The 27,623-nt window shown below is 41.4% G+C and overlaps 1 protein-coding gene across 3 annotated transcripts in view; it reads right to left on the bottom strand.

Moving 5' to 3' along the window:
• Nucleotides 1-27,623, bottom strand: part of LOC109900394 (kelch-like protein 29) — a 289,438-nt gene that overhangs the window by 254,312 nt on the left and 7,503 nt on the right. For 2 of the 3 annotated variants that reach the window (XR_004211945.1, XM_031837522.1), the window contains exon 2: nt 12,433-12,498. The gene's annotated coding sequence lies outside the window, so the exon portion shown is untranslated. Of the gene's footprint in view, nt 1-12,432; nt 12,499-19,886; nt 19,978-27,623 lie in introns of those variants that run through there. The other variant, XM_031837523.1, reaches the window with a different exon arrangement.

The raw sequence follows: 27,623 nt of genomic DNA, 5'->3' as shown, positions 1-27,623 counted from the left end.
TGATTTGATCAAATGTGATTGGAGTGACTGACACGACTGAAGGACAGCTGGTGATTTATGAAGCAGACACTCAAATGTTCACGTTCTGAACCACACCCATGTGAATGCTTATTATTATATATACTGTTAATGAAGAAATGCTAACAGTATTTGAATAGCACCGTCAACGCGACCCTTAAGTCTAACATAAAAGCCACCACAGGAAACATCATGAGAGGTTCTGGTATTTCCTGTTCTCGCTGTGTGATCCTTACTGTTTCCCTTTCATCCTCTTGACAGTTGAAGGGTATCTGCCCATTTAAGTGTTGCTTTTTAGAACTGTTGCCCGTCTTCCCTGGAAAGCTGAGTGCACCTGCTACCTGCCGATATCTGAGGGATAATCAAGGTCACATGAACTCTGTTCTGTTCTCTAGACTAGACTGTCACACACTGTTCTGTACATCCAACTGCTCACTGGTTTATAAATGGCTGCTGAAAATAACAACAACATAAAAGCTTCAATCTGAAACTTTACCAGCCATGTTTAAATTGTCCAGTTTACTACTACCACCACCACCACCACCCAACACTGTAGAAGTCTCACTAGTTCATTGTAATGGTCTTGCAACAAGATATATAAAACTAAAGCTTTGCCTCAAATCGCGAGAACACAGGCAGCAATTTCTTAATTAACATTGTCCTACAAAACAACAGTCTATTCATTTTGTGTTATGCCTTTAAAAATCAGCCTGGTGGAAAAACTCAAAAGCCTCCTGGAAAAACAAAACAAAAACAAACTTTCCAAGCCACACTGCCCTTCTTCAGTTTACTACTTGGAGAGAAAGAGAGACGGCCGGGCGAGCCGTTCAGACAGCGGTGTCCGTATATAAAATCTCCATCTCATGCCAGCAGTGGATGGGGTTAAAACTGACAGAGGATGTGTTGTGGTTGAATACTTTGAAAACATGATGGTTAGGGGAAAAAAAAAAAGTTGGGGCACAATTACGTGAAATGTCATACTGTGGTAGGAATTCACCTCGCCAGGTCAACCTGCATCGGGGCATCCCTTTTCCCCCCCTAAAATTTTGTCTTGACATCTGTAAGGCACGTTTCCTGTCCATGAGTCAGTGTGTGGAACAGTTTAAATGCTTCTACACAGGCAGCACATGGACAGCCTGTGGATCCAGAAGAGAGATGACTGACTGAGGTGTTCCCTTTACTTCCCTACTGTATCAACATGACCAGATTCTCTTTTAGAAAAAACAAAGCTATTTATGTTTGGTTTGATTGATGCAATTGAAGATAATAGATCCCGTGGACAACCCATGGATCTAGAGAGGATTGGGATTGTCTGCGTATCTATATCAATAAAATTGTTTGCTTGAATTTGTATTAATCCATTTCCTTCAAATAATCTCCTGGGATGAGAAGACCTAACCTTATCTGTTAGTTTTGTCAAAAGTCCATCAAAATAAGCATTTTATCTACAGGAAAGTCATACAGCCACTACGCAAAAAGCTAGAAAGCTGCAGTAATGCCAAATATGTCCGTATAAAATAATGTTTGAACTAGCTCTGGTTTGTGAAGAAGCGGCACAGTTATAATTCTCTTCACGCCTCCAGTAGACCAGAGCCCTAAACAACCAACCTCCCGGTCATCTGCCTCCCTTACTGCCTTAGTCACGCTGCTGAACATACCAGAAAACATCAAGACTTTCCTCTACATATGTAGGCTAGAGATATGTGCTCGGGAATGAGTTGGACTCCGCAGCAGGACATTAAAACCTATGTCAACATAAGGAGATACGCAAAAATCCCTTTGACGCACCAACAATTATTTCATGTAACATATTCACTCAGTTGGCCAGTTGACCGTGAATGATAAAACAGAATATCCGTCAGAGGTCCGTACCTCTGTTACGGGAATGCATTAGATCTGGAGGACATTGGGTAGTTACAGGAGAGAGATGTAATGAACATTTTAGCAGGACTGTTCAGAGCAGGGAAATCACTCTCCTTCAGAACCAGCGGGTCTGCCCTGCACTGCTCAGAGACACAGTCAGAATAACACTGCCTCATTCAGAGGTAACATAACAATGAATGGCCAACCTGTTTGTCTGAGAATATACTTATATAAGATATGTATTCAGAGGCTAGTATTAGAATAGTCCCCCCCTCCCCCAGGAGGAAATTCTTTCCACAGTCTGGTATTGTGATGCTGCTGCCTCGGTTTTCTATCTAGACCGGGGCTCGATACGACAAGCCTTGTCGTACAGCACATGACGTCAAGAAAAACCATATGCAATATCTACACTGATAGTAAAACTAACAATATCTGGGATTTACTGTAGGCTACTCGTGCACTCTAAGCATACACTGTGAAATATGAACCATATAGTGTCATCTTAATGCTTCTCCGTAGAGGCAGAAGCAAGATCCTATTGTAGAAAATCCATACAGCATCAGGGCGTGTGTCAGGATGCATATGGAGAAGATCATGTGTTGAGATTGGAAAATAAGTGAGCGGACATGACCGACGTACCATGGCCTTTGAAAGGCACGGATATCAGGGATGCAAAGCATGATGTGGATGTGGATCCCCAACAGGTTGAATGGAAGCCAGGGGATATCTGAGGTGTGTGTGTGTGTGTGTGTGTGTGTGTGTGTGTAATGCTAGCTGTCAGCAAAAGCAGGGAAAGCTAGTCCTCATGGGAGGCTCTCGGCAAATAACACTGGGACGACAGAGCCACCCCTTTGTCACCGTATAGAGAGAAAGTCTGTGGATGCATCTGAAATGACACCCTATTTCCTACATAGTACACTCATTTTGACCAGAGCTATAACCTATTCCCTATATCGTGCACTACTTTTGTCCAGAGCCCATAGCATTTGCAATAGTCAACGACACTATGGCTTTGCAGAACTCAACAGGCTATTTTTCTCTCTCTCGTAATTGTTCTTGAGGTGAATTAACAGCTACGTCAACATTACTTCTTGGGGTGGTTGGTGATTTAAGTGCACAATTAAGCTACTACAGTACTGATATACAACGCTTCGGGCACTTGGAAAAGGGCTAAATAAATCAAGTCCATTATCATCGATATACAGTAAGTTATACTCGTACACAAAGCAGGCAATCACACCAGGTACTGCTCTGTTAGGCATACAGTATGTTGTTTGATCTCCTTCCCTCACAGCCACTTCCTCTTGAGCCCCCACCGTTTTGGAGCCACAGAGGTCTGACAGCATATCCCCCTGCCCACCACTGCAACTGGACACAGAAACAGACAAAGGAATTGGTTTTATGTTCAACATTTCCCCTTAAGGCCTACTGGAGAAGAGGACACATTAGAGCAACAGTGGCAGGGGTAGTTATTCACTGAAACAATATCTGTGCCTGTAATGTTCTCAGAAGATCTGGGGACTTATTTTATTACCAGTATAAAGAACTATATGGTGTAATAGTGTATCAGAACAGCAATAACGCTACTTAAAATATGAAATTTGTCAAAATAGGTTGAGCACTTCATAATTCACTTCCTTCTATATAGTTTTAATGGAACTCTGTATGTGCATTGTAATAGCATGTTCCTTTTCTCCTTCAGTCACTGGAGAAAGACACATACACACACAGACAGAGACAGAGAGACCGAGAGCGAGAAAGACGAAGAAAAAGACAGAAAATGAGACAAACAGAAAGAGAGAAAAAGAAAGAAAACAGACCCCGACCAAATACAGACTCAGAGACCACGAATTGGCAATAGAAAAAGACACACAAAAACACGACTACCCAAAGAGGAGCGTCTATGTGGTCACTGCACCACAGGGGAGGTAGAGAAAGATGCACTTTTTCTTCTACTGTGAGAAAAACTCACAAATAAGATCACGTTTCTTCAAGAAAATATCTCAATCAATTCCCAACTTCTGTGCATTTACTAATGACATGAGCAGGGAATTATTCTGGGTGAGGGAGAAACCACTAATATTACTTCCAGATATAAAGAGACATACACTCAGCAAAACAAAAACGTCCTGCCACTGTCAACTGCGTTTTTTTCAAACTTATCATGTGTAAATATTTGTATGAACATAAAGATTCAACAACTGAGATGAACTGAAAAAGATCCACAGACGTGTGACTAACAGAAATCTAATAATGTGTCCCTGAACAAAGGGGGATGGTCAAAAGTAAGTCAGTGTCTGGTGTGGCCACCAGCTACATTAAGTACTGCAGTGTATCTCCTTCTCGTGGACGGCACCAGATTTGCCGGTTCTTATTGTGAGATGTTACCCCACTCTTCCACCAAGGCACCTGCAAGTTCCCGGACATTTCTGGGGGGGAATGGCCCTAGCCCTCACCCTCCGATCCAACAGGTCCCAGACGTGCTCAATGGGATTGAGATCCGGGCCATGGCAGAAAACTGTCATTCCTGTCTTGCAGCAAATCACACACAGAACGAGCAGTATGGCTGTTGGCATTGTCATGCTGGAGGGTCATGTCAGGATGAGCCTGCAGGAAGGGTACCACACGAGGGAGGAGGATGTCTTCCCTGTAACGCACAGCGTTGAGATTGCCTGCAATGACAACAAGCTCAGTCCGATGGTGCTGTGACACACCGCCCCAGACCATGAATGACCCTCCACCTCTAAATCGATCCCACTCTAGAGTACAGGCCCCGGTGTAATGCTCATTCCTTCGACGATGAACACAAATCCGACCATCACCCCTGGTGAGACAAAACCACGACTCGTCAGTGAAGAGCACTTTTTTTCCAGTCCTGTCTGGTCCAGCAACGGTGGGTTTGTTCCCATAAGCGACGTTGTTGCCGGTGATGTCTGGTGAGAACCTGCCTTACAACAGGCCAACAAGCCTTCAGTCCAGCCTCTCTCAGCCTATTGCGGACAGTCTGAGCACTGATGGAGGGATTGTGAGTTCCTGGTGTAACTCGGGCAGTTGTTGTTGCCATCCTGTACCTGTCCTGCAGGTGTGATGTTCGGATGTACCGATCTTGTGCAGGTGTTGTTACACGTGGTCTGCCACTGCGAGGACGATCAGCTGTCCGTCCTGTCTCACTATAGCGCTGTCTTATGTGTCTCACAGTACAGACATTGCAATTTATTGCCCTGGCCACATCTGCAGTCCTCATGCCTCCTTGCAGCATGCCTAAGGCATGTTCACGCAGATGAGCAGGGACCCTGGGTCTCGCTCTTTTGGTGTTTTTCCCAGAGTCAGTAGAAAGGCCTCTTTGGTGTCATAGATTTTCATAACTTAGCTTAATTGCCTACCGTCTGTAAGCTGTTAGTGTCTTAACGACCGTTCCACAGGTGCATGTTCATTAATTGTTTATGGTTCATTGAACAAGCATGGGAAACAGTGTTTAAACCCTTTATAGTGAAGATCTGTGAAGTTAAGTTATTTGGATTTTTACCAATTATCTTTGAAAAAACAGGGTCCTGAAAAAGGGATGTTTATTTTTTTGCTGAGTTTATATACAGTCATTGTCCATTTGGAAGACCCATCTGCGACCAACTTCCTGACTGATATTTTGAGATGTTGCTTCAATATATCCACAATTTTCTTCCCTTGTGATGCCATCTATTTTGTGAAGTGCACCAGTCCCTCCTGCAGCAAAGCACCCCCACAACATGATGCTGCAACCCCCGTTATTCACGGTTGGGATGGAGTTCGTCGGCTTGCAAGCCTCCCCCTTTTTCCTCCAAACATATCACTGGTCATTATGGCCAAACAGTTCTATTTTTGTTTCATCAGACCAGAGGACATTTCTCTAAAAAGTACGAGCTTTGTCCCCATGTGTAGTTGCAGACCGTTGTCTGGCTTTTTTATGGCGGTTTTGGAGCAGTGGCTTCTTCCTTGCTGAGCGGCATTTCAGGTTATGTCGACATAGGACTTGTTTTACTGTGGATATAGATACTTTTGTACCCGTTTCCTCCAGCATCATCACAAGGTCATTTTCTGCTGTTCTGGGATTGATTTGCACTTTTCGCAACAAAGTACACTAATCTCTAGGAGACCGAACACGTCTCCTTCCTGAGTGGTATGACGGCTGCATGGTCCCATGGTGTTTATACTTGCGCACTATTGTTTCTACAGACGAACATGGTACCGTCAGGCATTTGGAAATTGCTCCCAAGGATGAACCAGACTTGTGGAGGTCTTGGCTGATTTATTTTGATTTTCCCATGATGTCAAGCAAATAGGCACTGAGTTTGAAGGTAGGCCTTGAAATACAGCCACAGGTACACCTCCAATTGACTCAAATGATGTCAATTAGCCTAACAGAAGCTTCTAAAGCCATTACATCATTTTCGGGAATTTTCCAAGTTGTTTAAAGACACAGTCAACTTCGTGTATGTAAATTTCTGACCCACTAGAATTGTGATACAGTGAATTATAAGTGAAATAATCTGCCTGTAAACAATTGTTGGAAAAATGACTTGTGTCATGCAAAGTCGATGTCCTAACCGACTTGCCAAAATTACAGTTTGACAAGACATTTGTGGAGTGTTTGAAAAACGAGTTTTAATGACTCCAACCTAAGTGTATGTAAACTTCCGACTTCAACTGTATACAGTACCAGTCAAAAGTTTGGACACCTTCTCATTCCAGGGTTTTCTTTATTTTGACTATTTTCTACATTGTAGAATAATATTGAAGATATCAAAACTATGAAAGAACACATATGGAACCATGTAGTAACCACAAAAGTGTTAAAACAAATATTTGATATTCTTCAAAGTAGCCACAATTTGCCTTGATGAGAGATTTGTCCACTCTTGGCATTCTCTCAACCAGCTTCATGAGGTAGTCCCCTGTAATTCATTTCAACTATCAGGTGTTAAACGTTAGTTTTGCAGTCACAAAAAGTGCTATGATGAAACTGGCTCTCATGAGGACAGCCACAGTAAAGGAAGACCCAGAGTTTCCTCTTCTGCAGATTCTCAATTAACAGCACCTCAGATTGCAGCCCAAATAAATGCTTCAGAGTTCAAGTAACAGCCACGTCAACATCAACTGTTCAGAGGAGACTGCGTGAATCAGGCCTTCATGGTTGAATTGCTGCAATTGCAGATTTTTTGTTCCAACTGCTGTGTCTTTGTGAGACTCAGAGTAGGTACACGGATGATCTCCGCATGTGTGGATCTCACCGTGAAGCATAGAAGGGGAGGTGTGATGGTGTGTGGGTGCTTTAGTTTGAATTCAAGGCACACTTAACCAGCATGGCATTGTGCAGCGATACGCCATCCCATCTGGTTAGCACTTAATGGGACTATCATTTGTTTTTCAACAGGACAATGACCCAACACACTTACAGGCTGTGTAAAGGCTATTTGACCAAGAAGGAGAGTGATGGAGTGCTGCATCAGATGACCTGGCCTCACAATCACCCAACCTCAACCCAATTGAGATGGTTTGGGATGAGTTGGAAAAGCATTCCAGGTGAAGCTGGTTGAATGCAAAGAGTGTGCAAAGCTGTCAAGGCAAAGGGTGGCTACTTTGAAGAATTTAAAATATATTTGGATTTGTTTAACACTTTTTTGGTTACTACATGATTCCATGTGTTATTTCATAGTTTTGATGTCTTCACTATTATTCTACAATGTGGAAAAGAGTAAAACATTAAGAAAAACGCTTTAATGAGTAGGTGTGTCCAAACTTTTGACTGTATACTGTGTGTGTATGTATTTCTATCTAAATGCCATAGCCCGAGGGACATCCCATGACCATTAATTCCTTGAAGCATTTACATTGTATATACAGTGCCTTCGGAAAGTATTCAGGCCCCTCGACTTTTTTCACATTTTGTTACGTTACAACATTCTAAAATTGATTAAATAAAACTCCTTAGCAATCTACACACAATACTCCATAATGACAAAGTGAAAACTGTTTTTTTTTATACATTTTTGCAAATGTATAAAAAATAAACAGAAATACCTTATTTACATAAGTATTCAGACCCTTTGTTATGAGACTCAAAATTGAGCTCAGGTGCATTCTGTTTCCATGGATCATCCTTGAAATGTTTCTACAAATTGGAGTCCACCTATGGGAAATTAAATTTGATTGGACATGATTTGGAAAGGCACACACCTGTCTATATAAGGTCCCACAGTTGACAATGCATGTCAGAGCAAAAACCAAGCCATGAGGTCGAAGGAATTACCCGTAGAGCTCCGAGACAGGATTGTGTTGAGGCACAGATCTGGGGAAGTGTACCAAAAAATATCTGCAGCATTGAAGGTCCCCATGAAGTGGCCTCAATCATTCTTAAATGGAATAAGTTTGGAACCACCAAAACCCTTCCTAGAGCTGGCCGCCCGGCCAAACTGAGCAATCGGGACAAGACCCTCTAGCGTTCTTCTGTGGAGATAGAAGAACCTTCCAGAAGGACAACCATCTCTGCAGCACTTCACCAATCAGGCCTTTATGGTAGAGTGACCAGACGGAAGCCACTCCTCAGTTAAAATGCACATGACAGCCTGCTTGGAGTTTGCCAAAAGGCACCTGAAGGACTCGCAGACAATGAGAAACAAGATTCTCTTGTCTGATGAAACCAAGCGTCACATCTGGAGGAAACCTGGCACCATCCCTACTGTGAAGCATGGTGGTGGCAGAATCATGCTGTTGAGATGTTTTACAGCGGCAGGGAAACTAGTCAGGATTGAGGCAAAGATGAACGGAGCAAAGTACAAAATAGTTCCTTGATTAAAACCTTCTCCAGAGCACTCAGGACCTCAGACTGGTGTGAAGGTTCACCTTCCAAAAGGACAACGACCATAAGCACACAGCCAAGACAATGCAGGAATGGCTTTTGGAAAAGTCTCTGAATGTCCTTGAGTTGCCCAGCCACAGCCCAGACTTGGAAAGACCTGAAAATAGCTGTGCAGCAACGCTCCCCATCCAACCCGACAGAGCTTGAGAAGAATGGGAGAAACTCCCCAAATACAGGTGTTCCAAGCTTGTAGCGTCATAACCAAGAAGACCCGAGGCTGTAATTGCTGCCAAAGGAGCTTCAAAGTACTGAGTAAGTACTGATTAAAAAATATATATAGATAAATCAGCAAAAAAAATCTCTAAACTTGTTTTTGCTTTGTCATTATGGAGAATGTGTGTAGATTGATGAGGAATTTAGAATAAGGCTGTAACCTAACAAAAAATGTGGAAAACGTAAAGGAGTAAGTGACAAGTGATACATAGTGTAACTATCATCATGTACATTTGGTTGTTTATTTATTAGCCATGTACTATTAGTTATTACTCCTGAAATGAAGTGTATTTCATTACCCTCATTGCATTGTACTGTCATCAAGGCAATGGGTGGCTACTTTGAAGAATCTAAAATGTTAAATATATTTTGATTTGTTTCACACTTATTTGGTTACTACATGATTCCATATGTGCTATTTCATAGTTTTGATGTCTTCACTATTATTCTACAATGTAGAAAATAGCAAAAAATAAAGAAAATGAATGAATAGGAGAGTCCAAACTTTTGACTGGAACTGTCAATAAAGCCCTTTGAATTGAAAGAGACAGACACAGAGAGAGACTATAGGGATCCTCTCAGCAATAGCTCTTAACACTCCACAGCTAGATAAATTCACACATACAGCTGTCAAGTGGATTGAAGTTTCTCTGTTTCAGGTTTTCCCTGCCTTATATCACCCACCGCTATGATACTCATTCTCTCACTGAAACCACCTACTGAAGTGTACTTTAGAAGAAAACACAGCAGGCAACGTTGTAATGCAAACTTATAGAGTAATAATTCTGGCTAGTGTTGGAGATGGGAGTTTATGCTAAACCATGGTCCCTAATGGATGGTGAACAGGCTGACGCTGATTGTTTGTGCGCGTGCATCAGTAGCTCCTTCACAGATATTAGGCTCAATGGCCCGGGTGAGATGTCATGTTGTGACCCGTGTGGTGCAGCATGGGGGGTGTTGGGGATTGTGTGTTGTCATGTGATCCCTGCTGTGTGTTCCATCCCCAGGGGTCTCCACTCTCCACCCGACCCCCTACTGGGCGCAATGGCTTAATCACTCGGCTGAGAGACGATGCTTCAATGTTAATGTCTGCGTGTTGCAGTCTGTATACAGTGTGTGAGTGCGAGCTCAGGCTTCAAATTAGTGGAATGTATACGCTTTATGACAATGGATGTGCAGTCAGGGACAGAGGCAGTTTTATTACTAATGACCAAGGGCTGGTAGAAAACATGACCTTGCAGTTATATGCACATACCATATCACACATGCACTGCCTGGTTTCCATGTTAGAGGTCATATCATTGCAATCATTATATTTTCTGCTTAGCAGACACCTTTACAACAGACAACCCTCGTGATTTTCTGTCTATACAGCTAAGTACCGCACTAAGCTGAATCAAGCTAAACACACTTCAAAAAGGTACAGCAGGCATTTTGAACTTCTTCAGCAGGTGAAGGAAGCCTACCCCAGCGGCCCTAGCTAACCGGAGTATGCAGAAACCAGCGGCCCTAGCTAACCGGAGTATGCAGAAACCAGCGGCCCTAACTGACCAGAGTATGCAGAAACCAGTGGCCCTAGCTAACCGGAGTATGCAGAAACCAGCGGCCCTAGCTAACAGGAGTATGCAGAAACCAGCGGCCCTAGCTAACCGGAGTATGCTGAAACCAGCGGCCCTAGCTAACAGGAGTATGCAGAAACCAGCGGCCCTAGCTAACCGGAGTATGCAGAAACCAGCGGCCCTAGCTAACCGGAGTATGCCGAAACCAGCGGCCTTAGCTAACAGGAGTATGCAGAAACCAGCGGCCCTAGCTAACCGGAGTATGCCGAAACCAGCGGCCCTAGCTAACCGGAGTATGCCGAAACCAGCGGCCCTAGCTAACCGGAGTATGCAGAAACCAGCGGCCCTAGCTAACCAGAGTATGCAGAAACCAGCGGCCCTAGCTAACCGGAGTATGCAGAAACCAGCGGCCCTAGCTAACAGGAGTATGCAGAAACCAGCGGCCCTAGCTAACCGGAGTATGCCGAAACCAGCGGCCTTAGCTAACCGGAGTATGCAGAAACCAGCGGCCCTAGCTAACCGGAGTATGCAGAAACCAGCGGCCTTAGCTAACCGGAGTTAAATACATTAACTGTATTTAGTTTAATATATTTCTACTTGACAATGTTATATTTGGAGTCACCCATCTCGGATCTACAGCTGCTATCTCTGTAGTGGTTTCTTTTTTTAACCCATCGACGACCGGAAATCAGGCAACCAGTTCTGCACCTGACAGGTTCAGCCCTCTCAGTGAGAAGGTTGTGGGGTTGGGAGATAGACCCCAGCACACATACTGAGTAGTGTTAAAATCAGGGGTGCACTGACCCAAACACACAGCTGAGTGACACCTGGTAAAATAAGGGTTAAAAAAAATTCAAATAATCACACACACCCTCCTCCCAATCCCCCTTCACCCCACCCCGCTATGTCCCTCGAGGGACCAGCATGGATCAAAGCCGTGTGTGTCATTTTAATCAGGCAGCGCTGTGGGCAGCCCCATTAATTCAATTCCATTTCATCAGCGGTAAGTCGGGCCACCAGAGGGGACGACACATTCCTGGGGTCCTCCGGCCCAGCAGTAATCCTATCTCTTAATGACCCGAGACCGGACACTAAACCCATAATTGCTTGGTGCCTGGCTGCGGGTTTTTTTTTTGTTGCTTGCTCTCAGAATTCCAAGATCATGGCAGGTAAGGACTAGACAAAAAGACAGACCTAGGTCACCCTCCCCTCTCTCCCTCCCCCCCTCCCTCATTTGGAAGGAGAGAAGTCAATCAAAATTAATGAAGCCGTGAATCAAGTAATTCAAGTGATTTGACCCCCCCACTAATTAAACAAATCGCATAGATGTGCACACACAATCACACACCATACTACATGATCAAAGGGGTGTAATTTAAGTCTAATTACCAAACTCAGAAACATTTAGAGTCTAACTCGTTACACTTTTTTCCCCCTGCTGTTCTAATACCAAGAGACATGAACTAAAGTCTGCTCAAATATTATACGCAGAAAATACAGAACTAGGTTTGAGTTTGTCATTTTGTTATGCATCTGACCCTGAACGAATTACATCAAGCATATAAACCTCAACAGCTCACAAAAGGCTCATGAATATGCAACAGTAATAGCATCAGTTTTTCCAACAACACTCAGAACAATCTTTATAAACGTCAAAAGAGAGCTATACTGTGAAATCACCATCCGTCACTGAGACAGTTTCAGGGAAATCAACATCAATATTTCAATGTTTGCTTGAAAATGGTGTGTTCGACTGCATCAGATTACCTAGTCATTTGAGGGGTGTGTGTGTGTATATATATATATTCATGATTGGTGGTTTTTCTCCAGGCATGATGAATTGTTTATTGGTAGATGAGATAATGAGTGTTTGATATCTTACCGTACCTTAGGTCTCTGGTGGATGGCGATTCTCATCACAGACAAATGAGATCTGAGTATTGCCGTCTACACCTGCAGAAACAATAACAACACAGCATATTGGTGAGAAAAGGGAAAAAAACACTTATACCAATAATTAGCATCAGTCTCATCATCTATCCAAGATAGGTTTACTTCAAATCAGACATCAGTTCACTCACACACCAATTGGACTGCATGGAAAATTCCAAAACATGCTTGTGGTAATCTTTGAGTGCAGACAAATTACATCCCAAACATGGTGTGTGATACACTACAGCTAAACCTGACAGATATCTGATAAAGCATATTTCTCTCCCTCTCTTTCTGTGTGTACGTGCACTGTGTGGGTGTGTGTGTGTGTGTGTGTGTACACATCTGCACGTGCAGGAGTGTGAATGTGTGTGGGCATGTGTGCGTCTGTGTATACACGTTTAGAGGTCAATGTTAGACCAGACAGAGATTGGTAAAGGTCAGGTTGGAAGCATGGCTGGAATTGAACATGATCCCAGGGAGTAGTCGGAGCAAACGATACAGGTCAGAGGTGTTACACCATCCAAGACCTACAACAATGTGGCATGCCAGAACTAAAAAGACCAGTCTTGTATGTTGCATGCCAGAACTAAAAAGACCAGTCTTGTATGTTGCATGCCGAACTGAATGACCAGTATTTTATGTTGCATTTAGAACTAAATGGCCAGTATTTTATGTTGCATTTAGAACTGAATGACCAGTATTTTATGTTGCATTTAGAACTGAATGACCAGTATTTTATGCTGCATTTAGAACTAAATGACCATTATTTTATGTTGCATTCAGAACTAAATGACCAGTATTTTATGTTGCATTCAGAACTAAATGACCAGTATTTTATGCTGCATTCAGAACTAAATGACCATTATTTTATGTTGCGTTTAGAACTGAACACTTGTCTTTAAATCAGCTGATAACAAAGCCAGCATTCTGTATGGGTGACGGCACTTCAAAGGTCTCTATTGTGGAAGGAATGTAAACAACGCTTTGTTGTTTCATAAACAAGGCCGTTTCTGACTGGTCCACGGTGACAGTGTTTGGAAGTCACCACAACGTGATCGATGATCTTATGATCTTATGTCATGATGTCATCCATCCCAGAGAGACCGGGAGATGGAGACCAGAGGATGGTAATAGCTGGAAACCAGGGTTTCCCCCTCTAGGTCTCAATAACTATTGCATACACTCCAACCCGAAAACCGAAATATAACAGCATCACAGAAAGAAATGCTATTTTTAATATCTTAACCTAAAGCATGTATAGTTTTGCATAATATTTACCTTCAATAATGCCAAGTGATATGGAAACATCCAGACAATCCCACTACCTAAATGGCAATTTGCCTAAATACAAGGATGTCATTGATTGTTTTGTCATGTCTCCATCTGCCATTCAAAGCCGTGTTTGAGAGGTTAGTCATGTTTCAACCAAACTAAAAAAGGTGCTGATGTTGGACATCTGGCAAGTAAACGATAAGAAATGACCCACAGCTCAGAGAAACGATCAAATTCTTCTCTAAAAGGCCTTTAATTCAGGCAACTGTGAGAACATTCATACATGTTTCTTTTCCCCTCAACGCCCATGGCTGGATGAATTCCATTATGATGAATGTGCAAGATTTGAAACACCTCTCAAAATGCTGCACATTTAACCTTAGTGAATAGTAAAAACAGTGGCTGGCTAGTGTGAATAGACTCATGTTATTAATAGTGTGGGGTGTTGTCTGCAGTTGCAGACATATTATACAGTGCCTTTGGAAAGTATTCAGACCCCTTGACTTTTTCCACATTTTGTTATGTTACAGCCTTATTCTAAAATTGAATAAATAGAACAGTCTCAGCTATACACAATACCCCATAATGATTAAAGGGAAAACAGGATTCTACAATTTTTGCACATTTATAAAAAAATAAAAACATAAATACCTTATTTGCATAAGTATTCAGACCCTTTGCTATGAGACTCGAAATTGAGCTCAGGTGCATCCTGTTTCCATTGATCATCCTTGAGATGTTTCTACAACATGACTGGAATACACCTGTGGTAAAATCAATTGATTGGACATGATTTGGAAAGGCACACACCTGTCTCCATAAGGTCCCACAGTTGAGGTCAAAGGAATTGTCCGTAGAGCTCTGAGGGGAAGGGTACCAAAACATTTCTGCAGCATTGAAGGTCCCCAAGAACACAGTGGCAGCCATCATTCTTAAATGGAAGAAGTTTGGAACCACCAAGACTCTTCCTAGAGCTGGCCGCCCGGCCAAACTGAGCAATCGAGGGAGAAGGACCTTGATCAGGGAGGTGATGGTCACTCTGACAGAGCTCCAGAGTTCCTCTGTGGAGATGGGAGAACCTTCCAGAAGGATAACCATCTCTGCTGCCAAAAGGCACCTAAAGACTCTCAGACCATGAGAAACAAGATTCACTGGTCTAATGAAACCAAAATTTAACTTTTTGGCCTGAATGCCAAGCGTCACGTCTGGAGGAAACCTGGCACCATCCTCCCTACGGTGAAGCATGGTGGTGGCGGAATCATGCTGTGGGGATGTTTTTCAGCAGTATTGACTGGGAGACTAGTCAGGATCGAAGGAAAGATGAACGGAGCAAAGTACAGAGAGAGATCCTTGATGAAAACCTGCTCCAGAGCACTCAATACCTCAGTCTGGGGCGATGATTCACCTTCCAACAGGACAACGGTCCTAAGCACACAGCCAAGACAACACAGGAGTGGCTTCGGGACACGTCTCTGAATGTCCTTGAGTGGACCAGCCAGGGCCCGGACATAAACCTGATCGAACTTCGCTGGAGAGACCTGAAAATAGCTGTGCAGCAATGCTCCCCATCCAACCTGACAGAGCTTGAGAGGATCTGCAGAGGAGAATGGGAGAAACTCCCCAAATACAGGTGTGCCAAGCTTGTAGCGTCATACCCAAGAAGACTCGAGGCTGTAATCACTGCCAAAGGTGCTTCAACAAAGTACAGAGTAAAAGGTCTGAATATTTATGTAATATTTCAGTTTTTTTAATAAATTAACAAACATTTCTAAAAACCTGTTTTTGTTTTGTCATTATGGGGTATTGTGTGTAGATTGATGAGGGAAAAAACTATTTACTTTCCAAAGGGACTGTATATTGCATTCTGTCTTTCGAAAAGTATTTAAGTGAAATATTGATGGTTAATTTATGACATTAACTGTTTATTAATTAGGCTTATCGTAACTAATCACTTGAAATACTAGTACTAGTTTAATTTATCTGAATTATAATATTCTTTATCTTGCTAATATTCATGTTTTTATTTCACCAGGTAGGCCAGTTGAGAGCAAGTTCTCATTTACAACTGCGACCTGGCCAAGATAAAGCAAAGCAGTGCGACACAAACAGAGTTACACATGGAATAAACAAACATAAGGTCAATAATACAGTAGAAAAAGTCTATACACAGTGTGTGCAAATGAAGTAAGATGAGGGAGGTAAGGCAATAAATAGGCCATAGTGGTGAAAAATGACAATTTAGCAAATAGATTTATCATATGGGTAGCCTAGTGGTTAGAGCGTTGGACTAGTAACCGAAAGGTTGCAAGTTCGAATCCCCGAGCTGACAAGGTACAAATCTGTTGTTCTGCCCCTGAACAGGCAGTTAACCCACTGTTCCTAGGCCGTCATTGAAAATAAGAATTTGTTCTTAACTGACTTGCCTAGTAAAATAAAGGTTATAAACAAAAAAACTTAAAAAATATCAGTTAAACACATTATCAAAAATGCATCAATGCATCAAAAAGTAGAACATTCTGTATAAAAATATCCTGAATTTTGTAATTCTTCTAAATTAATCAAGTCTCTATTTTTGTAAACCGCATTTTATAGAAGTGTCCAGACACACTTTCATTGCAATTTCCCTTGGTTGAGAAACTTACCCCACCAGCAATAGACAAGAACTGTGCAGATGCAAAGTTGGGCAACAGAATTACAGTAAAATCTCCCTCAGTTCTTTGAGACTATGCTTTCAAAACACTTTTAAATATCTGCTCTGAATCAAGATTCAAGGATGTCTGCAGAAAGAATGGGGTGTCAGCTATGACATTTTAGGGCTGTGGCATTAATTGAATAACTGTGTAACTGACGGTTATGGATGTAGTCGGTCATGAAAATGAAAATAACCATCAAAACCGTTTCAATTGGCCTTGGTATGGCATCCGCTTGGCATCCGACTGCATGGCACTACAGAGGGTAATGTGTACGGCCCAGTACATCACGGAGGCCGAGCTCCATGCATTCCAGGACCTCAATATCAGGCGATGTCAGAGGAAGGCCCTAAAAATTGTCAAAAGACTCTAGCTACCCAAGTCAGACTGTTCTCTATGCTACCGTATTGGCAAGCGGTGCCGGTGCGCCGAGTCAGGGACCAAAAGGCTCCTGAACAGCTTCCATAAAACCCGTAAGGCTCCTGAACAGTTAATCCAAATGGCTACCCGGACTATTTGCAGTGACTCATATTTTCTACATGTACGTAATAATATTAATACCTCTAACTCGTACCCCTGCACATCGACTCGGTATCGGTACTCCTTGTATTGGGTTTATTTTTTTCTTCTTATTTTCTCATTATTAACTTAGTTTTTAACTCTGAATTGTTGGGAAAGGGCTCATAAGTAAGCATATCACAGTAGTCGACCCCCTTTGTATTTTGCACATGTGACAAATACAAAATGTATGTGTCACTTCTTTGACCTTTCTTAAAGATATGTGGGTTTTTGGTAATGGAATTACAAGGCAACGTTTATTCAACTTAAAGAAGGCAAATCATTTCTCGAAAACTAAATATGTAAGTTGGCTGGCGTCTTTACTTCAACACTATTGGTGTTTTGATTCATTTCTATTAACGTTTAAGACTTTCTGGTAGATGTTGTCCAAGACCCCTTTTCCATCTGTTTGACCAGAAATCAAAGCCTTTGCTTATTCCAAATGTTTCGCATAGAAATGGTCAAATAAATATAGACGTTTATTTTTGGACATTCAAATTGACATACTACTATGAACATCCCATCGGGTACTTATGGATCCTTTTACATGGAATTGCCCACTTTACATAGAGCTTCCTCCTGCTCCGAGCAGACATTAGCATTTCCTTAATGGATAAAACGCACTGTGTGAATAGTCACCCATGGATGACATTAATAAAGTCAAAAACATACTCACAGATTGTGAGTGAACATTACAGATCCATATCAACTAGGATAGACTGGCTATAATGGACACATGGGCGTGATTTAGGCCTAAGTTTAACTTAGATACAGAATATAGAGCATACTTTGAGTTAACAAATGCTAAAAACTACCCATGATGTATTACTCTAAAATAAATTAGTAAAAAGTTATCGTCCTCCCAACTTTATTTTTGCACAATATATATTTCCGATGTCATTCAAACAGCACAGTACAAAACTTGCCATGTAACCAATTATTGTGAAGCTGTCAACAGGAACTCAAGCAATAAATCGTGTGTAATTATCAATTGATTAAAATAGCTATCTGACTGAGAAACAGACTTGCAGGCATAATACATCAATTTTAATGGCATTTCTTAATCAGAAAGCTTCACAATCACCAGAGACCAATTAGAGTATGAGAGATGGAGACTCACCATTAATAATCTAACTTGGCCAGCACCACTGACTCCATTTGAGACAAGCTGCTGGGGTTGATTTAAGTGTTTCAACTGTTAATAACCTACAAAAAAAAAGGTCCTAGGCCTACTCACTCAAATTCAAAACAGGGAACTTGAAAAGTTTGAGAGCTGACAATGCAAATAAATTGTAACGGATCTTGATTCTTACCCAGAAGGCTATAGCATTGCACACCAAAGGGCCATAGGCAGCAGAGAAACGACAAGCGATAGCTTTGGCTACGCTCAGAATACTTCTATAAAAACCAGGGTCAGTTCCATGGTTGTGGTATTTCAGTTTTCCTTTGAAGAACTTGACTAGGGGTTACATCTCCATGGCATTGTGTATACGGCGCCCCACAAACGTAGCAGTCGCACTAGCCTTAATAGGGTACCATAGAGGTGACTATTTCCTAGATATGATTTTCCGGTGTTCATTTCTTTGGCTTCAGATGCAAGCAACAATTACCCGCCTTTCAAGTCTGAACATCATGCTACACAGTGGCCTGTGAAGGGTGGTGAAGTAACTATTGTTCCACTTGAATAGTAGAGAGTGTGTGTGTGGGGGGGGGGTTACTGTTTGCATTGGAACACCTCTAATAAAGCATTGCATGCATGTATCATGGTATTTGTGGGTCTGACAAAAAGAAAAAGCCTCTTCTAAAATGCTTTCATGCAATTCTACATGACTGGAGACATTAAAATAATATGTTCTAATACCACACAAATGACAGGCTTACTGACACATCCTACCGAGATCAATAAAAACAAGCGTGTCTTAAACGCAACCAATAGCATAGGTCAATGAAAAGAGAGGTGCCACAGATGGTAAAATACGGCAAAAATGATAGCCAGAAAATGTAGTTGCATGGACAAACAGTTTTTACTGCGATTGTATTTTGAAATATTACGAAGGGCCTTGTAGCTGCTCTCGGCTGTTTTGAAGTCAAAACTGTATCAACGGTTTGGTATTTGCCGCACGTCCTGCCCAATTGCGGGCTTCCCGACTGGAGGCCTAAAGGCGCTCGTCATATGATAAAACACAATCCATTTCTATTTTGTGGCTACATTATGCTCTCTGGTGTAGTATTTATGTTGTCATTTATTTCTTTACAGATAGTAATCATATACATTTGGAAAATGTATTTAAAACATATCTGCAGCACCTCCAGCACCCCTTCCCGTTTTCTTCCATGTGCTGTGCTCTCTCCTAAGGCCGAATAATCAACACTAATTATTCAATCAATGGATTGTGGCCAGTAACCAAGGAATATGAGGTTAAATGCCTACTGTTACAATTATATTTAAAATAATCAAATCAGCGAGTACAATTACAAGTTAATAATTTCAGTAAGCCAATGAACAAGTATGTTTCAATATCTAAATCACTTATTTTTCCTGTTTAGCCAATAGTGGTTTTAGCTATCTTGTTATAAAAACGGATGTAGGCCTAGTGGCCTTTTTAACCGTTATAGCACAGAAACTACACCAAGTGTCTATGTTCATAAGGCTAATAAGAAAATATGTCAAGGTCTGAACAGCATATGGGAAAGGTGTACAAATGTGTATTTGCATCAGTAGCCTAAGTGGCAGAAATGCATCAGAAAAGTATAAGAAAATTCAGGAAAACATTGGGGAAGCTCATCAGGTAAAGACGATCTGCATTGCTTTCAATTGTGGTTGTCACAGTCCATTTCTAACGTCTCCTACACGGTTGGTGAGCATCAGACATTCGTGAGTCTTACCTTTCAGGAATGGGGTCATAATAGCATTTGTAGGAAGAAAACAATCGTTTTGTCGCAACCGCTAATATGGCGGACATCCATGACGCTATGAAGTAAGCGGCGCATTTAGTTGCCTAATTAAATAAAAAATAAAAAAAAGATGTAAACCATCGCAGCAGCACAAAATATTCGCGGCGTAAATCCCGAAAGCCATGTCCTGGTGACGTCCGTGTGTTCGTTTGCGTTCGAGCATGAGTGAGTGTGTTAGAGTATTTCACCCGCCCCCCAACTTTTTCTAAATTGTGTTGTGTTACAGCCTGAATTTAAAATGGATTACATTGAGATGTTGTGTCACTGGCCTACATACAATACTCTATAATGTCAAAGTGTAATTATGTTTTTAGACATTTTTACATATTAAGAAAAAAATGAAAAAGCTGAAATGTCTTAAGTCAATATGTATTCAAACCCCTTTGTTATGGCAGGCGTAAATAAGTTAGAGTAAGAATTTGCTTAATAAGTCATAATTAGTTGCATGGACTCACTGTGCGCAATAGTGTTTATCATGATTTTGGAATGACTACCTCATCTCTGTACCCAACACATACAATAATCTGTAATCAGCCAAGCAGTGAATTTCAAACACAGATTGAACCAAAGACCAGAGAGGGTCCCTTTGAGCATTGTGAAGTTATTAAATTACACAAGATGGTGTATCAATGCACCCAGACACTACAAATATACATGTCTTTCTTAAGGAAACTGCTCAGAGATTTCACCATGAGTCCAATGGTGATTTAAAACAGTTAGAGTTTAATGGCTGTCATAGAAGAAAAGGGAGGATGGATCAACACCACCATTAACCTAAATGACAGAGTGAAAAGAAGGAAGCCTGTGCAGAATAAAAATATTCCAAAACATGTATCCTGTTTGCAATAAGGCTCTGAAGTAAAACTGGCAAAAAAATTTGGCAAAGAAATGTCCTGAATAGAAAGTGTTATGTTTGGGGCAAATCCAACAACACTGAGTACCACTTCATATTTTCAAGCACGGTGGAGGATGCATCATGTTATGGGTATGCTTGTCATCGGCAAGGACTATAACGTTTTTTTAACAATAAAAAGAAACTGAATAGAGCTAATCCAGGTGTGCAAAACCCTTAAGATACTTACCCAGAAAGACACACAGTTGTAATCGCTGCGAAAGGGGATTCTAACATGTATCGACTCAAGGGTGTAAATATTTACGGAAATGAGATGTTTCTGTATATTTCTGTATTTATTTCTGTTTACACTTTGTGATTATGGGGTATTGTGTGTAGATAGGTGTGATTAAAAAAATGTAATCCATTTTGAATTCAGGCTGTAACAACAAAATTTGAAAAAGTCAAGGGGTGTGAATACTTTCTGAAGGCATGTTTGGAAACTGCAATTTTATGTCACCAATATAAAAATAAACATCCCAAAGCAACTAATATAAAATAGACATTTGTTCCATTTTCACATTCATAATTGTGCATCCTTCCAGCTACATGTTTTAAACAAATGTGGCAACACACTATGATCAGTGAAGCGGAGAAAATGTCAACAATGTCAACGTTGCGAACAGAGTGCCTGATGGTGGTGGTGGGGTTATGGTATCGATGGCAATTTGAAAGCACAGAAATACTGTGATGAGATCATGAAACCCATTGGGAGGTCAATTTTTTTCAAGGCATCTGTGACCAACAGATGCTTATCTGTATTCCCAGTCATGAAATCCATAGATTAGGGCCTAATGAATTTATTTCAATTGACTGATTTCCTCATATGAACTGCAACTCAGTAAAATCTTTGAAATTGATGCATGTTATATATATATATATATATATATATATATATATATAGTATTTTTGTTCAGTAGAAATACTTTTTTCTAACATTGTCCATCTGTATACACTACCAGATTAATGAACATGTGTCACATTCTGACCTTTATTTCCTTTGTTTTGTCATTATTTAGTATGGTCAGGGCGTGAGTTGGGGTGGGCAGTCTGTTTGTTTTTCTATGATTTGGGGATTTCTATGTTCCGGCCTAGTATGGTTCTCAATCAGAGGCATGTGTCATTAGTTGTCTCTGATTGAGAATCATACGTAGGTAGCCTGGGTTGCACTGTTTGTTTGTGGGTGATTGTCTATGTTGATTGCTTGTTTCAGCGCAGTTCGCATTAGCTTCACGGTTGGTATTTCATTATTGTTTTTGTATAGGGTTTCAGTGTTTTCTTTATTCAAATTAATGATGAACACATACTACACCGCATTTTGGTCCTCCGATCCATCTCGCCTCTCCTCTTCAGATGAAGAGGAGGACGACCATGACAACATTGGTCATTGTTCACTATGTAGTGGATGTTGCCTAAGCAGCATTAGTAGCACACAACACGGTGCACCTAAATCACAAAATGAAAAACGCATACATCATAACAGTTGGTTACAGCTAATTGATATACCTTTTTAATCCATTGCTAAAGTACATAGTCTACAATACAAACATGATGCAAACACATAGTATTAGATATTCAGATCACCATCCATGATTTATGTGTCCTCTTTTAACTCAAGAGTCACCTTTCGACTCCTACGCATGGGTATGGAAATGAGGTATTGCTGCAAGTAAATGTTATGTATACTTCCATTAGCCGTAAACTAGTTACGAATTCATTTACCATTTATAGAGTGTTTAGTTCAATGGAAGACTGTCATTTCCACATAAAAAGCCCCATGAGCACTAGCGTGAAATTCGTAGGACCACATCACATTTGGTGGTAAATGGAAGTCTTTTATTTTTTTAAGTTAAGGCATACACAGTGTAGATGTTTCAAACATTTTCCACTAAAAAGTTTTAGGAATAAGCAAAGGCTTTGACTACTGGTCAAACACATGGAAAAGGGGGTCTTAGAAAACATCTAGCAGAAAAAGGTATGTAAAAAGTATTGGAAATACATCAAACAACATTGAAGTAAAGACCCCTGCTAACTAATAGCAACATTTACAGTGCATTTGTATATGCAGACCCCTTTACTTTTTCCACATTTTGTTAAGTTACAGCCTTATTCTCAAATGTATTCAATTGTTTCTTTTCCTCGTCAATCTACACACACTACTACCATAATGACAAAGCAAAAACAGGTGTTTAGAAATGGTTGCAAATGTATATAAAAAAATAATAACATTTACATAAGTATTCAGACCCATTACGCAGTACATTATTGAAGCACATTTGGCAGCATTTACAGCCTCGAGTCTTCTTGGGTATGACGCTACAAGCTTGGCACACCTGTATTTGGGGAGTTTCTCCCATTCTTCTCTGCAGATCCTCTCAATCTCTATCAGGTTGCACAGCTATTTTCAAGTCTCTCCAGAGATGTTTGCACCAGACTGAGGTATTGAGTGCTCTGGAGCAGGTTTTCATCAAGGACCTTTGCTCCATTCATCTTTCCCTCGATCCTGACTAGTCTCCCAGTCCCTTCCGCAGAAAAACATCCCTAGGTTTCCTCCACATGTGACGCTTGGCATTCAGGCCAAGAAGTTCAATCTTGGTTTCATTAGACCAGTGAATCTAGTTTCTCATGGTCTGAGAGTCCTTGAGGTGCCCTTTGGAAACTACAAGCGGGCTGTCATGTGCCTTTTACTGAGGAGTGGCTTCTGTCTGGCCACTACCATAAAACACCTGATTGCTGGAGTGCTGCAGAGATGGTTGTTCTTCTGGAAGGTTTTTCCATCTCCACAGAGAAAATCTGGAGCTCTGTCAGTGACCATCGGGTTCTTGGTCACCTCCCTGACCAAGGTCCTTCTCCCCTGATTGCTCAGTTTGGCAGAGCTGCCAGCTCTAGGAAGAGTCTTGGTGGTTCCAGCCTTCTTCCATTTAAGAAAGATGGAGGCTACGATGTTCTTGGGAACCTTCAATGCTGCAGAAATGTTTTGGTACCCTCCCAGAGATCTGTGCCTCGGCACAATCCGGTCTTGGAGCTCTACAAAAAATTCCTTTGACCTCATGGCTTGTAGTTTGCTCTGACATGCACTGTCAAATGTGGAACAAGTGTGTGCCTTTCCAAATCATGTCCAATCAATTGAATGTACCACAGGTGGACTCCAATCAAGTTGCAGAAAAATCTCAAGGATGATCAATAGAAACAGGATGCACCTGAGCTCAATTTCAAGTTTCATAGCGAAGGGTCTGAATACTTGTGTAAATTAGGTATCATTATTTTTTTATAAATTTGCAAACATTTCTAAAAACCTGTTTTTGCTTTGTCATTATGGGGTGTTGTGTGTAGATGGATGAGGATTTGTATTTATTTAATCCATTTTAGAATAAGGCTGTAACGTAACAAAATGTGAAAAAGGTGAAGGGGTTTGAATACCTAACGAATGCACTGTATATTCAGTTTTGCAGAAATTATTTGCCTTCTGTAAGTTTAAGGAATATTGCCTACTGTCTCGTCACCAAAAACCTGCATTTCTTTAAGATGTTTTGAAAAATGTCTCCCTTAATTTCACGGACGTAACAAGTAAAAACACATACCTACCAAGTGTTTTTACTGATAACAATTTGGTTTATGATTTATTAACTGATTAAAAATCAGTAACGGAAAGGCTGCAAACGAATTGGCTACAATGGGAATTCTTAGTAGTCACAAACCACAGTTGGGACACCTGCTACTGTCCTTCCTTCCACTGGCATACTGTTCATAGCCATTTTCACCCTCCTTCTGTCATGTGTTTTTGTATTTGACCTTAATTTAACTAGGAAAGTCATTTAAGAACAAATTCTTATTTACAATGACGGCCTATGGGGTGCAGTGTGTTAACTGTCTTGTTCAGGGGCAGAACGACAGATTTTTTATCTTCAGCTCGGGGATTCGATCCAGCAACCTTTCGGGTACTGGCCCAACGCTCTAACCACTAGGCTTCCTGCCGCTGGTAAAAGCAAGAGTGTGAAAACCCTCCTGTCACTCTTCTTTCTCTACATGTTAATGTCACCTCTCCCAGCTCTTGCTGACACCCATCCATGAGCCCCCTCATTCCATTTACATTGAATGTCGATCCAGAGCATAATGCTTAAATGGGTGTCGTGTCCGGTGACTCTGCAGGCCATGGAAGAACTGGGAGGCCATGGGGCCATGCATTATCATGCTGAAACATGAGGTGATGGCGGAGGATGAATGGCACGACAATGGGCCTCAGGGTCGTCACGGTATCTCTGTGCATTCAAATTGCCATCAATAAAATGCAATTGTGTTCGTTGTCCGTAGCTTATGCCTGCCCACACAATAACCCCAGCATGGGGCACTCTGATCACAACGTTGACATTAGCAAACCACTCACACACATGACACCATGCACGCTGTCTGCCATCTGCCCGGTACAGTTGAAACTGGGATTAATCTGTGAAGAACACACTTCTCCAACATGCCAGTGGCCATCGAAGGTAAGCATTTGCTCCCAGAAGTCGTTCACAATGCCGAACTGCAGTCAGGTTAAGAGCCTGGTGAGGACAAGCAGCACGCAGTTTCATCAGCTGTCCTGTTGGCTGGTCTCAGATGATCCCACAGACGAAGAAGCCTGATGTGGAGGTCCTGGGCTGGCGTGGTTAGACGTTGTCTGCGGTTGTGAGGCCACTTATGGTAGGAAAATTTACAAATTCTTTGGCAACAGCTCTGGTGCAAATGCCAATTGCACCCTCCTTCAAAACTTGAGACATCTCTGGCATTGTGTTATGTGACAAAAATGCTAAATTTAGAGTGGCCTTTTATTGTCCCCATTATAAGGTCCACATGTGTAATGATCATGCTGTTTGATGATATAGGATTGAGGCCACAACTGCCAGGTGGATCGATTATCTTGGCAAAGGAGAAATGCTCACTAACAGGGATATAAACAAATTTGTGCACAAAATTTGTGAGAAATAAGCTTTTTGTGCATATGGAACATTTCTGGCATCTTTTATTTCAGCTTATGAAACCAACATTTTACATGTCGAGTTTATATTTTTGTTCAGTGTACTAACCTTCCTTCTCACCCACTGAGCACCGACCCACACCGGACAGCAATGAACGTTGAAAAGTAGTGGAAATTTGGTCAGTACAAATCTGAATCAATCATAGGGCGTCTGTTTCACAAGTTTGGACACCACAGTACAGTGGAGTAGAGCACAGTATAGTACAGCGAATCCTGGAAGCTGAAAATGTCCCTGCCAGACATGTCACCGATTAAGCATGTCTGGGGTTCTCTGGATCAACGTGTTCGACCGCGTGTTCCAGTTCCCGCTAATACCCAGCAACTTCTGACAGCCATTGAAGATGAATGGGACAACATTCCACAATCAACAGCCTGATCAACTCTATGCGAAGGAGATGGGTCGCGCTGCATGAGACAAATGGTGGTCACACCAGATACTGACTGGCTATCATTATTTTTAAAAGGTATGTGACCAACAGATGCATATCTGTATTCCCAGTCATGTAAAATCAATAGATTAGGGGCTAATGAATTTATTTTAATTGACTGATTTCCATATATGAACTGTAATTCAGCAAAATCTTTGAAATTGTTGCATTTATATTTTTCGTTCAGTGTAATTTACTGTATGCTGCCATTGCAGTCACAAAATTGAAATATTTCATGCAATGCTCCAAGCCTAATCGTATTTATCCCGCCTTAACCCTCACCTCATTGGTTTAAATCTTTTCACACTAGCTCGTGGTTTGTTTACTCAATGATATTATGTTTGTGTGGACCATATAACCCAACTAACCTATCAACCGTCTGTCCTACTAAACCAATCAACTATTCTTCTAGTAAAGGAAATCACAGTCAAATGGGACTGTCATGATCGCACAAGTAGGCAATGATACTGTATAGCCTCAAGTACTGACTAGTCATCTGAACACTCGCCTCAAGTACTGTCTATTCACGGAGGGACGATTAATGAGTCTGGGGAGTGCGAATTTGGATTGAAATAAGTTCCAATGACTTGTTCCGGGGACTGGTAAGGGTGTGTGATGGTGGCGACCGGGGTAATATCAGGTCAGGTCCTGCCTGCAGGAAGGAGAGGAGGCTGGTATGAGAATGACACTCCACCTCAGGATTGATTTGCTAAGCCTCTCTCCATTCTCTCTTACACAGCACCTCCTGAAGGCAGATTAAATTATTCAATTTTAAATCAATTATTACAGAACACTGCCACACCCCTCGTAAGGGCCAGCCAACAACATCTGACATCTTCTCCGCTCTCTTAAAACTAAAACACAGGGCACACATTACCCAGGAATATATTTTTATATTTTATTATGGACAATGTTTATTCAAAAGCAGCGACAACCTAATAAAATGCACCTTATTAAAGAGGTGTGTTCTATAAAAGAGATAGATACCAGGGGAGCAGCACTGTCACAGTCACAGGCTAACAGCAATCATCACAGCAAGACAGCTGAAAGCCACACTTATAGACCACCAACATCATTTTTTACAATGGAGTCATTTTTACATGGCAATTTCTTGATTTCTACAATAAGGTAAGACAGTTGTACTAAATCTCCTAAAAAAAAGAAGGTATTTATAAGTCAAATGTAGTAGTTGTAAATCACTTGTGGAAATCTTTCAGACTGTGGTTTTAAAAGGAGAAAACATATTCCACGAGTTACGGTCTGACATTCGTCTGCCGTTCGTTCGCCGCGGTGTGTTTTGGGGACCACCCGCCAGTAGGCGTCTGACTGCG

The sequence above is a fragment of the Oncorhynchus kisutch genome, linkage group LG12 (genome assembly GCF_002021735.2).
Source record: "Oncorhynchus kisutch isolate 150728-3 linkage group LG12, Okis_V2, whole genome shotgun sequence".
NCBI lineage: Eukaryota > Metazoa > Chordata > Actinopteri > Salmoniformes > Salmonidae > Oncorhynchus > Oncorhynchus kisutch.
This window is presented reverse-complemented; position numbering and strand designations above follow the sequence as displayed.